Below are 14,521 nucleotides of genomic sequence, written 5' to 3'. Positions count from 1 at the left end.
GTTATCATAAGGATTGAAGATAATACATGAGTGAGTGCTTGGCACATTCAGCAAACAATAGTGATGGTGATTAAGTGTCAGAACTGGATGCTAGCCATTTTTGATACTATGGCTGAATGGCTTTGTTCAAGTAATGCAATCTCTCCAATAAGCAGGTTTTTCTATTTATAAAAATAGCCAGCTGGGAGTGGTGACTCATGCCTATAATCCCAGCACTGGGAGTCTAAGAAAGGAGGATTACTTGAGCCCAGGAGTTTGAGACCAGCCTGGGTAACAAATTGTCACCTCTGTCTCTACAAAAAATTAAAAATTCACTGGGTGTGTTCGTACACACCTATAGTCCCAGCTGTTAGGGAGTCTAAGGCAGGAGGATCACTTGAGCCTGGGAGGTTTTGGCTGCAGTGAGCTGTAATTGTGCTGCTGTACTCCAGCCTGAGCCAAAGAGTGAGACCCTATCTCAAAAATAAATAAATAAATAGACTGGGCATGGCTGGTTCATGCCTGTAATCCCAGCACCTTGGGACACCCAAGCGGGAGGATCACAAGGTCAGGAGATCCAGACCTTCCTGGCTAACCAGTGGAATTCCATCTCTACTAAAAACACAAAAATTTAGCTGGGTGTGGTGGCATGCACCTGTAGTCCCAGCTACTCAGCAGGCTGAGGCAGGATAATCACTTGAACCCGGGAAGTGCAGGTTGCAGTGAGCCGAGATTGTGCCACTGTAGTCCAGCCTGGGTGACAGAGGGAGATTCCATGTCAATAAATAAATAAATATAAAATAAACAAATCCATCTCAATCAATCAATCAATAAAATAAGTAAATAAATAAATAAGATCAGGCACGGTGACTCATGCTTGTAAACCCAGCATTTTGGGAGCCCCAGAAGGGTGGATCACCTGAGGTCAGGAGTTCAAGATCAGCCTGGCCAACATGGTGAAACCCCTTCTCTACTAAAAAATACAAAAATTAGCCGGGCATGGTGGTATATGCCTGTAATCCCAACTACTCGGGAGGCTGAGATGGAAGAATCACTTGAACTCGGGAGGTGGAGGTTGCAGTGAGCAAGAGTGAGCCACTGCACTCCAGCCTGGGTGACAGAGCGAGACTCTGTCTCAAAAAATAAATATAAATAAATAGATAAATAAATAAATGCCAAAACTATTCTGTTGAGGAATGACTTCTGAGGTTAATTTCCAAGCAGCTTACTTTTTGTTCTTTCTTGCTCTTCTTCATGGTTCTACTGAATTAAACACCCTTTAACTATAGGCACAAGAAAAGGAAAAAAACATATCCACTCTATACATGCCACAAAAGAAGCAAAAACAGAAATGGAAATAGCACCAAGCACTCAAATCCTAATCTCCATCTGAGCCCCAAGGCAGAAAACTCTCCTGATCTGGCCATTCCTCCCTAGGGCAGACGAGGACGTTAACCAGCTTGAGGATGCAGGGCCCCACTTTGGGTAGTGTTTTCATAGCTCAAAGTTTTAGATGTTCATCTTGCTTTCATGAGGGAAGTTTAAGACAGGGCAAGTGGCATGCATATCATTTAAACAATCAAAATGTGGCCTCACATTTGCCTGTGGTTTACTCTTGCAGATTGTTCTGCCCCTGGCATTAGACTAAGGGTAGCTATTCCATTTCTATCTCCCTAGGGCCGGGGTAGGGGCAGTTAAGCAGTTATCTTTCTTAAATTTCATTGGCTCAAGGCCTGGGCATAGTGGCTCACCTCTGTAACCCCTGCACTTTGGGAGGCCACAGTGGAACATTTCATTGGCTCAAGACATTCTCTTACTCAAGGAGAAGAAAATGTCAATACTAGAAAAAATAAAAGAGCCTGACTAGACTGGACCAAGCAGTACAAAATGATCTGATCCACTGTATATTTTAAATTAAAATACTGTTGCTATCTAAACTCAGAAGAGCATGGCCTGTGTTTCTCTAATTAAAGAAGGAAAAGAAAATCACTACTAGGCCTGGGAAAAATTCTCCAAACACAAAGCAAAAGTCTGATTTTACCTCTCTTTCTTCATAACAACCAAAGTGAGACAATCACAAATAGCACTTTACCCTAATTCCCAGGATTGTTATAAGGATTAAATAAAATAACGAAAGTATTCTGCCAAGTGCAAAATGCTACATTAATATTAGTTAGGTTATTATAAGAAGGGAACTGGTATCACTCCAGGTTTGTGCTGCAGACAGCAACAATAAAATAAGCAGACAGCTGGGCATATCTGCCAGACAGGAAGCATTTCTGACTCTTGAACACAGACTGGATTCCCTTTCGCTGAGCTACACCTGCCAGACTGGAAGCCCCTGGTGCTTTGGTAATGAAAGAACACGTCCTGTCCAGGGCCTTTAGGGCCTTGCCCAGTCTGGCCTCTGACTCCACCCTACAGTGCTGGCCTAGGGCCAAGTCTGGGCTAATTTCCCCCTTCAGTTTGCTTGGTACTGCCTTTCCGGTACTATCAGGCCTCAAGCCAGAGTCTCAAGTTATGCACAACACAAGTGGCCCAAAAATGAGAGCACTCCTTCCTTCCATGCCAGGGCTGGGAATTTCCCTTCCCTCCTCTTTCCCCTGAAGTCACTCCTATTTCCACTTCTCTGCTTTTCTTCTGCCCTGGACTCCAGACCCTTCTGGAGTTCTGGGGGTCTGTGAGGTCAAGAAGCTAAGAAAAAAAACCAAGGACCAAATCTGTCCCATTGACCATTCCTGTGAATTGAGTCTCCATTGCTCCTCACCAGTGCTGATTCCTTGCTAAGTCCTTGTTTCTAGTGACTGGAACATGGCAGGGTCTTTAAAAAATTATTAATTAAAAATACATAACTCATATCTACTGCTGTTCACATGGAACTCTTCTCCACTTTGGTCTTCAAAATTCCTGTCTGAATATTTGCTACGACCGCCAAGATCTGCACCTGCAGTGGTTCCACCTGGGGCCCATGCCCCAGGTGTCAAAGCTCAGGACCAAGTGTCTGCGGGGCTGGGAGCTGGGGTTTGGGAGAAAATGGGGAATGACACGATCTGCTCAATCCCTTCCCTCCCCCTCCCTCTGCTCCTCCGGTGTCACCCATTTTCAAGGTTAGTTTGTTTGGCAGGTGGGAAATACTATCATAGGGAAACTCTGATCCTCAGGAAAGAATGAAAAACATGGAAATGATAAATATCATGATAAATCAAGACTTTTTGTTGCCTATATCTTATTAATTTCTTTATATTTATTTAAAACCAAAGTTACAGCATTGTCGTGGAGGTAAAAGTATAACATAAAATATGAGCTCCAGGTTCTCAGTTTTCCTACTCTATATTATAATGTATTTATCTTATGGGATGCTTGGAATCTGGAACTGCGCTTCTACCTATTCTAGACTCTTCTTACACTGCAGGATTGGTTTGAGGGCAAACATGGTAGAAATGGGGTAAAGAATGGAATCTTTGAAAACTAACATGAGGGGACATTGATAGAGCATAAGATATATATGGTTGAGGAGAAGGATCAGTAATATGTGGAAAAGAAAACAGATCACAACTAAATGCTCCCAGGGTAAAAGCTAGGTTACCAGGAACAAGTCTAAGAATCTTGCCTAGATTGTGGCAGAACTAGGGGAAGAGCAATGTAACATGGTAAGACTTAGTTCCTCTAGGTATTTGATTTCCAGCTGGTGCCAGGGGTAAACAAAAGGTGGTGGGATTTGGGGAATACTAAGCAGGAAATGTACAGATACACTTCCAAGGTCACCCTATGAGAAGAGGAAATCAAGGAACTGGGATGGTGGTTGCATCACCTAAGTGAATCATGAATACTAAAGACACCGAGGATGACGAAGGCCCTGGGTGGAGAGTACTGGCTGCTCCACGCGCAGAAACTCTTGATGAATACATTGAGTGCCCTGGAAGATGGTAAATGACGAGGATTGAGGATGGGTGTAGTTAGTGTTATAAGCCTCACAGGCGAAGGGGGTTTTGCATGTGAGTAGAAAACTAGGATCTGGAAGCACTTTGAGGAATAAGGAAAATATTTCTTCAGCCACTTCCAAGGTCTGTGCTTCCCTCCTGTATTCCATTCTTTATGTTATTGAATAGAACTACCATTACCCCAAAACCTGAGAACTCTTTACTCCTTCTTCTCTCTCATTACTTATATCCAATCACCAAATGCTTAATATTGCCCAAATTGATCCCTGAATTACATAGGGTGGGAGGTATGTGTGACAGAGAAGATAGATAACTGGAGGTGCTTGTATTTTGAGCTATGATAGAGTAGGGCAAGATGGACAAACTGGCCTCAGAGTTCTGAAGGAACCCTGGGATGGTTGTTTTAGTGCTTGGGATACTGTAGGCATGCATTCAGAACCCCGATTTCCACGAGAGGTTGTTAGCTTTTTGGTTTATTTTAGAAGGGCTTGTAAATATTTTAAATTTATTACTCCTTTATAAGCATCTCTTTCTACAAATTCCATTTGTGTCCTGTTGAGATTTGGCACCTCCTTTAGAAGGAAAGAGGACTCAGGGTGAATTGCACCAGGTCTAGAACCCCAAAACACAAATGACATTGGTCAAAGGATGGGAGAAAAATGAAGACTGGCTATTTGCCTAACAGGAATAAAAAATAGGTTTTACCTCTCAGGCCAACTCTCTGGAGCACTGTTGAGAAGGATTCTGGGGACTTGACTCTCAAATATGGGCCCCAAAAGTGAGTATCAGTTAACTGGTGAAGTCTGCAATGGGAATGAGGCCATGTGCTCAAGATTGCTATCCTTGGCCTGGGTGGTTTGTTTGCAGATGAGGACAGATTGGTTGGTCCTCAGCAAGTGAGGGGCCTCCTAGACTCATACAAGAGTCAGGCCTCTCTGTGTCACTGAAGCTCAGGACCTGTCTGTCAGGTCTCAGTCAGGTTCTAATCAAAGAGTTAGGAAAAACACTGAGTGTGAGAGCGGGAAAAGCCTGTTTATCATCATCGATGTTTGCTAAATTCCTCATGAGCTGGCTGACCAGTTCAGATAGGCCTGGGTTTGCAGCCATCTCACCTTCACCTGCCTCAACGGGTAAGGAATGAGAAGATGCCATGGGGCCATTTGATCTGGCTCAAGACATTATCTTACTCAAGGAGAAGAAAATGTCAATACTAGAAAAAAGAAAAAAGCCTGGCCAGACTGGACCAAGAAATACAAAATGAACTGATCCACTGTATATTTTAAATTAAAATACTGTTGCTATCTAAACCCAGAGGAGCATGGCCTGTGTTTCTCCAACAAAGAAGATCAAATCATGGGGATATGAGTTTTGGATGCTGGACCAGCCCTTGCCCTGCTTCTAAACGCCAAAGAAATCTTGGGTCTTGGCCGGGTGTGGTGGCTCACGCCTGTAATCCCAGCACCTTGGGAGGCTGAGGCAGGCGGATCACGAGGTCAGGAGATCGAGACCAGCCTGGCCAACATGGTGAAACACCGTCTCTACTAGAAATACAAAATACAAAAATTAGCCAGGCGTGGTGGCGCGTGCCTGTAATCCCAGCTGAGGCAGAGAGAATTGCTTGAACTCAGGAGGCAGAGGTTGCTCCAGGGAAGGAAGGAAGGAAGGAGGGAGGGAAGGAGGGAGGGAGGGAGGAAGAAGGAAGGAAGGAAGGAACCTTGGATCTTACATTCCAAAATCTTGAGTCTTACATTTGGTTACGTTCATTAGGAAACACTAACTCCTCCCTCACCTCAATCAAAAGAAAGCCTTTCCCTTAAAGGAGAGCCTGGTGAAGGGCAAGACCAGGAACTGGGAGGGGAGAAAAAAGAGACAAATTCCGAGTTTGAGCTAAAACTGTTCCTTGGCTATGGGGTGGGGAAGAAAGTTGAGCTTTGGCGCGCTGTGCTCTCTGGAGACAGTCTTCCTGCAGCTCGCGGGAGTGGGAATAGGGTAGAGGGTGCTCCCCGCGGGCGCTCTGCCTGTGTCAGGGAGGAGGGCGAGGGTTAGTGAATGGATGACCCTCAGATATGGTGAAGTCCTCCAGCTCCCTGAGAGGATTCAAGAGGCAATAGACATCAACCTCCTTCCCACCTTCCACCCCCCCAATTCCCAGAGAATTCGTGCCCCCAGATCAGTGGAGCAAATTTCGGCGAGTGGGAAGGTTCCAGGGAGAGCCCCGTGTGGGGTGCAACAGGGATGTGCCAGGCACTGCTTGGCACTTTCCAAAACCCCAGGGTCTGTCGTGGCAGGAAAAGCACCACCCAAGCTCAGCATGTCACCTCAGGGAGGAGGAGTCAGGTGGGTCTCCGCAGCTCCAGGAAGGGCTGCCAGGTCTGGGGCTTCGGGGCTTCCCCGAGGGCAGAGAGGAGCACTTTGGACCCTAGCGATTCGGAGCCGACCTTCAGGGTTCAGCGCTCCGGAACTCTGGGGGCGAGAAGCCACGCCCGGGCAGTTTCGGGCTCCCAAGGGTGGGGAGTAGGTGCCCGGCAGCGGGCGGGCCGTCTGCTGCCCAGCCCGGCGCCTACCTCCCCGCCCCCCGGCTTCCTGCGGAGGCCGCGGCCGCCATGTTGTTGTGGGGCTGAGGCGGCGCCCGCGGAGCCCAAGCGGCCGTGACAGGCTACGCAACAGGTTCGCTGGCGGCGGCCTGACGACCAAGCCGGCTGCAGCGGCGCGACGGCGGCAGAGCAGGGTCTCCCGGCGCCTGCCCGCTCCCAGGCTGCTGGTGCCAAGGAGCGCGGAGTCGCGCTGTGACGTGCAGGAGGCGCGGCGAGGGCGCCAGGTGGGTGAAGCTGCTCGCGGGGCTGCCGCAAGGCGCAGGGCAGGTGCGGGCGCTGCGCCCGCCGCCCCGAGGCTCCGCGGATTGGGCTGAGGCGGCTGCGCGCTCCGCACGACGGGGACGGGTCCTCGGGAGCACGGGCGGCCCCCAAACTAGGCCCCTGGCGGGCTCGGCCGCGTCAGGCGGAAGCCTCTGGCCCCGGGTTCCTTCCCTTGCCGCCGGGCCGGGGCGGACGCCGAAGGGGCCTGGGCTGGGCTTCCCCTTCCTTGCGGTCGAACCCCGGCCCCCGGTCGCGGCCTCGTCTGGCAGGTGGCGGACGCCGGCGAGGGTCGGGGGCGGCGTGGCCCCTCGCTTTCGGGGTGCGAGCAGAAGAGAGTTCAGGGGGCACCCGCACGCCTCCTCGGGGACCCATTTTATTTTCGCGGAGTTGGTTTTCCTTGCTGGCAAGGGTTGGTGCGGAATGTCAGGTGAGCCGCATCCCGGTGCGTCAAAGTAGCCCGAGTCACGAGAGGGCAGTGGGCGGATGCTTGGCGTCCACCGCTCGCGTTCCGCCGGAGTTGTAAATGTTAAAATTTACCTTCAGCGTTGTTGACTTCCAGGGCATAGAGGAAGCACCGAGGGATATAATTTCTCAGGACAGATAAAGTTTATTGCTTTTTTTGTTTGTTTTAAAGACGTCCGCATGTGCATAGTGAATGGGTAAACCGAGGCTGAAACTGCAGATGGCTTTGCATTCTGTAGAAAGATAATCCATTGGGATTTATTAATTATGCGCTTTGTCGCTCCAGAATTACCAGAGGCAAGTGTGCTTTATTTGAAACTTGTGTTAATGAAATAGGAATATTTTTTGATAGAGCCAACCCCTTTATGATAGGAATTAAGGTTAGCACAGAAATGACTTGCTTTGCTTCATGCTTCTAGTTTGTTTCACTGGTGTTTGCCTGCTTACTCAGAAATAGGCAAGGTGTGACTTGAAATTTTGTGTTGTTACTCAGCTCAGTTTAGGTAGCATAAGCTCTTGTAGGTTAAAGCTTCTTAAGTGTTTCGAAAAATTAATTGCCTCTCTCCCTGTGCTAGTTTGCTATATTGTTAATCAGTGATAAAACCCAAAACCTACCTAGAAACATCAGATAAAATATTTACATGAATTAATAATGACATCCCTCAAAATTTAAAGATACTGACAACTCTGATGTGTTCACCTTTAGGTTTTTTTTGGCTGTGCCTGTGACGCTCTCGTAATTTACAAAGTAAAGTGGATGTATTTTATGTTTTTGAAAACGTGGAAAAATGTGCATGGCTGTTGTTTTGATGTAGTATTAATAAGCAGTTGAAAAGCTTGCATTTTTTCACCCTTCCATGCGTTGATAACTATTCCCTGTGCTCACCTTTATAATAATGAAAGGTAAACTTGTCGGAGAAAACTTGACCTGTACAGAACTATTGAGCAGGGAGGTACCGTTGTTCAGTACATCTCAAGGCTAAAATCTTGATCTCTCCTGAATATGAGGACGTGTGTTAGGCATGTTCTGGGGATTGGATTAGTAGTGTTAGAAAATTTGTATTTTCACAAAAATAGCAGGTACTCAACCATCACCCAAACTCAGCAGCTTTCAGTAAGCTTTTCTTTTTTCTTTCTTATTTTAAAAAATCATCTCACTTTATATAGTCAGTATATCTTTTTTTAAAAGTAGAAAATTCCTTATGTAACCTTAGGATTTTTAGCTATAATGTATTGTAGAGTTTTACAAATTTCCATCTTTAATAAGACAAGAGGATCACATATTGGCCGTATCCTTCAACTATACTTTCTTCAGTATTAAAATATGTTTACCATGGTTGTCATTTATCAAGAATGTAACTACATGTTAGACTCTGTGCTGTTTTACATAATCATTTAAAGCTTACTAAGACCCTAGGAGTAATTATTATTCTCTCATCAAAAAGATAAGTGAAATGTAACCTGAAGTTTAACTGACAACTCTAGGTCTCTGAGATAGTAAGTACAATAGCCAGTTTCAAGCCATCCTTTTAACCTCAGCACCTGTGCCTTATCTGGTATAGTCATCTTGGTTCATAACGTTTAAAAAGAGTTATATGGGCCTGGTGCGGTGGCTCATACTTGTAATCCCAGCACTTTGGGAGGCCAAGGTGGGTGGATCATGAGGTCAGGAGTTCGAGACCAGCCTGGCCAATATGGTGAAACCCCCGTCTCTACTAAAAAATCCCAAAAAATTAGCTGGTCATGGTGGCGCACCCCTGTAGTCCCAGCTATTCAGAAGGCTAAGGCGGAAGAATCACTTGAACCCTGGAGGTGGAGGTTGCAGTGAGCCGAGATCTTACCACTGCACTCCAGCCTGGGCAACAGAGTGAGACTCCATCTCAAAAAAGAAAAAAAAAAGTTACATGGTTCAGTAAAAAATATGCGTTGGTAAATGAGTGAGAGTACATATTAGCACTCCATTAAGTAGCATTTTTATGTATTTATTTGTGAAACGTTTATATTAACAAGTTCCAGAAATGATTCAGAATTAACGAATTACATTACCAAAAATGTGATATATTTATTACCATCTAACAGTGCATTTTCTTTTTCTTTTTTTGGATTCTAGTTTTTTTAGTTTCCTTATTTATGGAAAAAAATTGTGGAAAAATGATTTTTGAAGAAAGGCAGACTTGGGTGCCGATTTTTTTTTATTTCTTCTAAAAAAAATATGGGATACATGTACAGAATGTGCAGGTTTGTAACATAGGTATATGTGTGCCATGGTGATTTGTTGCACCTATTGACCCATCCTCTAAGTTCCCTCCCCTCACTTCCCACGCTGCAACAGGCCCTGGTGTGTGTTGTTCCCCTCTCTGTGTCCATGTGTTCTTAGTGTTCAACTCCCACTTATGAATGAGATCATGAGGTGTTTGATTTTCTGCTCATGTGTTAGTTTGCTGAGGATAATGGCTTCCAGCTTCATACATGTCCCTGCAAAGGACATGATCTCATTCCCTTTTATGGCTGCATAGTATTCCATGGTGTATATGTATCACATTTTCTTTATCCAGTTTATCATTGATGGGCATTTGGGTTGGTTCCATGTGTTTGCTATTGTAAATAGTGCCGCAATAAACATACGTGTGAATTGTGTCTTTATAGTAGAATGACTTATATTCCTTTGGATATATACTCAGTAATGAGATTGTTGGGTCAAATGGTATTTCTGGTTCTAGATCCTTGAGGAATCACCATACTGTCTTCCACAATGGTTGAACCAATTTACATTCCCACCAACAGTGTTAAAATGTTCTATTTTGCCACAGCCTCACAGCTATTGTTTCTTGACTTTTTAATAATCACCATTCTGACTGGTGTGAGATGGTGTCTCTCATTGTGGTTTTGATTTGCATTTCTCTGATGATCAGTGATGTTGAGCTTTTTTTCATATGTTTGTTGGCCATGAAAATGCCTTTTTTTGAGAAGTGTCTGTTTATATCCTTTGCCCACTTCTTGATGGGGTTTTTTCTTGTAAATATGTTTAAGTTCCTTGTGAATTCTGGATATTAGACCTTTGTCAGATGGGTAGATAGCAAAAATTTTCTCCTGTTCTGTAGTTTGCCTGTTCACTCTGATGATAGTTTCTTTTGCTGTGCAGAAGCTTTTTAGTTTAATTAGGTCCCATTTGTCAATTTTGGCTTTTGCTGCAATTCCTTTTGGCCTTTTTGTCATGAAGTCTTTGCCCATGCCTATGTCCTGAATGATATTGCCAAGGTTTTCTTCTAGGGTTTTATGGTTTTAGATTTTACATTTAAGTCTTTAATTCATCTCGAATTAATTTTTCTGTAGTGTGTAAGGAAGGGGTCCAGTTTCAGTTTTCTGTATGTGGCTATCCTGTTTTCCCAACACCATTTACTGAATAGGAGATCCTTTCGCCATTGTTTTTTTTGGTCAGGTTTGTTGAAGATGAGATGGTTGTAGAGGTGTGATGTTATTTCTGAGGTCTCTGTTATGTTCCATTGGCCCATTGGCCTGTATGTCTGTTTTGGTTACTGTGTGCTGATTGTTAAAAACAGGATTCCAAGTATGAAGTAGAAAAATAAGAATGTTTATAATTAATTCTGTAAGTGGATAGATCTAAAGTTGAAGGTACATCAGAAATACTGTATTTTTTACCTGAGTTCATTTTTTTGATTTTGCAACATCTTACAACTGTAGAGCGCAGACACTAATGTTAGAGTTCTCTTGGGTAAAGTGTGAATATAGGTATTCTTAAGGAGGAGAAACTAAACTGGTCTTAAAGGATATGAGAGCAAAGAGGAAGTGGGAAAGGAAGGGAGGTAACTGAACAGAATTAGGACAGTTAATAGATCAACAATTATGTATTTTCGCAGCTCCAAGAGGGCAGCATATTTCATTTAGAATTATGTATTTTCACAGCTCCAAGAGGGCAGCATATTTCATTTGCAGAATGTATTGTTTCGAGAGGTTCACTCAAAATATAATTTCATAGCTACATCAGGAAGCCAGCAGAGGATTATGATAGACATTTAGTGGAGTAGGGGACTGTTACCAGATGCTAAACACCCGTTTTATTTAACCAACTGTTTCGTGTTCTTTGGATCATTTTCTTCATCATTGCATATTCATTTTAGATAAAGTTTATATGGTTGTAATAAAAATTTCATTTATTTTTATCATAACTATAGAGGATAAGAGTATAGCCTCTGAAGTTAAACCTCTTGCTGCCAGCTCTGACATCAAATAACTGTATGATCTTGGGCAAGTGACTTTAATTCTCTTCGGCTTCCTCTGTTCCCTCATCTGTAAAATGAGGAAATATTACCTAGCTCCTACTATTGTTATATGTAACATAAAGTGCATATAAATAGCTCCTACTGTTGTTATATCTAACATAAAGTCACTTAGCACAGTGAGTTCTGTTTAGTGTAAGTGCCTGATGTTACCCGTTAAAAAATTTTAACTTGCTTCAGTGAGAAATTTCAAACCAACCTAACATAGTCCTTATTTTGGTCTTTGTTTTACCCAGTGACTGGAAAGTAAATTAGCCTTTTTGCTCTTAATTTTTAATCTTACTATCAGAATAATCTATATAAAGAAGACCGGAAAGTAGGGTAGAACCCACAGTCCCATTGGGCTCAATTTCCAAATTTGTTTTTAACATTCCCAAGGGGCCTGTGAAAATGTTTAGTGAGGCCTCCTTTAAAGTGTGATTTATCTTGGGCAGCCCCACAGTTGGTGATGGCCCTGGGCCTGAGACCCTTCCAGGATGGATGTGGTGATGGTATCAGTGGTAACAAGGTAACCATGATAATTTGTAATGATTTGTAGTGTACGGCTTGGCACTTAGTAAATATTAGTGATTGATGGCTGCTGTTTTAATTTTCATAATGATAAGTATGCACATTTATATAAAAATGTAAGTTTTAAGTTGTAAGAACATAAGCAGTTTCCATGTTATTATGTGATCTCACTGAACTTGATCACAAAATAGCTTTATTGAGCTTTAATTCACATATCATATGAATTTGATTTTAAGTGGAAGCATGATACTTGACTTAGTATATTCCTTTATTTTTGGACATTCATTTTGTAGTTTTTTTTCAATAATTACTAATGCTGCCAATCTTTGTAATTAAAGCATTTCCCACATTTCCTGTTATTTTCTTATGACAGATTCTCAGAAGTGAAGTTATTGATTTATAGGATATGAATGTTGGTAGGAGTCTTGACATATGTTTTCAGAGTGCCTTCTGAAGAATAACAACAGTATGTACTCCCATGAACTATGCCTGCAAGAACCCAGTTTTGTTCACTTTTGCTAGCCCTGGGTATTAGCCAGTGTTTTGTTTTGTTTTTGAGACAGGGTCTGGCTCTGTTGCCCAGGCTGGAGTGCAGTGGCAGGATCTCAGCTTACTGCCATCTCAGCTCATTGAAGCCTCCTTTTCCTGGGCTCAAGCCATCCTCCTACCTGAGCCTCCCATTGGGACCAACTAATTTTTTTGTAGTTTTTATTGAGACCATGTTTCTCAGGCTGGTCTCGACCTCCTGAGCTCAAACGATTTGCCACACTTCAGCCTCCCAAAGTGCTGGGATTACAGGCATGAACCACTGTGCCTAGCCTCGTTTTCTTAATTATTAATGATGTTAAAATTTGTTAGCTACTTTTATTTCTTCTTTCATAGATTATTAGAGGTCTTAGTGTTTTCGTTATCTATTATAATAGCCCTCTGTACATTAAAAATATTAACTGCTGATCATGTTACGATTTTTCCTCATTTGTTTACCTTTTAAGTTTGTTTTCAAAGTTTTAAATATTTATTATATAGATTATATAGAATTTGTTTATTCTTTTGTTTTCTTGTATGGCTTCAAAACCTAAAAGTCATCTTTGTTTCAAAGAGGTGATATTTTACTTGAAAGTGAAGCGTCTATCTGAATTTTTTTTCCTCTGTACTTTTAATTCATGTCAAGTAAATAGTTTTGCTGTAATATTTAGTCTTGATATGAGACAGATGACTATAGGCTAAATAGTCAGCTCCCCTCAGCACATCTTATACGAATACAGGCTGAGTCACAAGCTATTCTTAGGTGTTTTTATTCCCCTTTATGTGGGTGAATTGTTTTGTTCAGAGTTGTTGACTATTCTTTGAAAACTGGTTTAATTTAAATCTTCAATAGAATTTGAGTGCTAACCACTTCAGTATTAGTTTACTATTCCTGTTCTTTTATGCCTCCTGGCTTATTGGTTGATTCTTTGAAGGCTAACCTCAACATTTATAAAAATCTGAGTTTATAATTTGTGCTTAAAAATCTAAGGAAGCCGGGCGTGGTAGCTCATGCCTGTAATCCCAGCACTTTGGGAGGCTGAGGCAGGTGGATCACCGGAGGTGGGAGTTCAAGACCAGCCTGGTCAACATGACGAAAGCCTATCTCTACTAAAAACACAAAAATTAGCCGGGAATGGCTGTGGGAGACTTTAATCCCAGCTACTAGGGAGGCTGAGGCAGGAGAATTGCTTGAACCTAGGAGGCGGAGGTTGCAGTGAGCTGAGATCACACCATTGTACTCTAGCCTGGGCAACAAGAATGAAACTCCAGCTTAAAAAAAAAAAATCTAAACTGAAGTTGCTAAATTGCAGAACTAGAATTAAGAACTAAGTTTGTATAGATAATTTATCTTTGAGGCTTTTAGGTCTTAATGCTTTATATATTTGGGACCTAAGCCTCTAGAAATTATAATAACTTTTTTCTCAAATATTGATTAAAGTGAGAAAAACATGTCCTTTTATTAATAATTGGAACAACTCTAATTTGTTTCAGTAAAACAGATTAATGATTCTACTGAAAATAATGTTGAAATAATTGTAATTGTAATCATCATCATTCACGGGCATCTTCTGTGTGCCAGATGTTTTCTAGAAGTGATATCTAAGCCTTAAAATAACCTGGCGTTTAGGTACAATTACAGTAGTACTTGCTTATCTGCAAGGAATACATTCCAAAACTCCTAGGGGAGGCCTGAAACCATGGATAATACAGAACCCTATATACACCAACACTATGTTTTTTCCTGTATATACATACCTATGATAAAGTTTAATTTATAAATTAGGCACAGTAAGAGATTAATAATAATGAAATTGAACAGTTATCATAATATACTGTTAACAATTTCAGAGATACGAGACTTGTTCTTACGGTAGGTCTTAGCAACCTCAGCATACAAATTTTTCCTTTCCGTATTAAGTTGAGAACTTTCACCTTTTCCCCTAAAGGA

General features: G+C 42.6%; 1 protein-coding gene across 5 annotated transcripts in view; it reads left to right on the top strand.

The window, feature by feature from the left end:
- Positions 1-6,272: 6,272 nt before the first annotated feature.
- ITSN2 (intersectin 2) overlaps positions 6,273-14,521 on the top strand; it is a 168,362-nt gene continuing 160,113 nt past the window's right edge. For 3 of the 5 annotated variants that reach the window (XM_017526853.1, XM_037737761.1, XM_037737755.1), the window contains exon 1: positions 6,273-6,738. The gene's annotated coding sequence lies outside the window, so the exon portion shown is untranslated. Of the gene's footprint in view, positions 7,203-14,521 lie in introns of all 5 variants that reach the window. The other 2 variants (XM_017526864.2, XM_017526874.2) reach the window with 2 other exon arrangements.

This window comes from Cebus imitator, unplaced genomic scaffold, assembly GCF_001604975.1.
Source record: "Cebus imitator isolate Cc_AM_T3 unplaced genomic scaffold, Cebus_imitator-1.0 Scaffold1, whole genome shotgun sequence".
Taxonomy (NCBI): domain Eukaryota; kingdom Metazoa; phylum Chordata; class Mammalia; order Primates; family Cebidae; genus Cebus; species Cebus imitator.
This window is presented reverse-complemented; position numbering and strand designations above follow the sequence as displayed.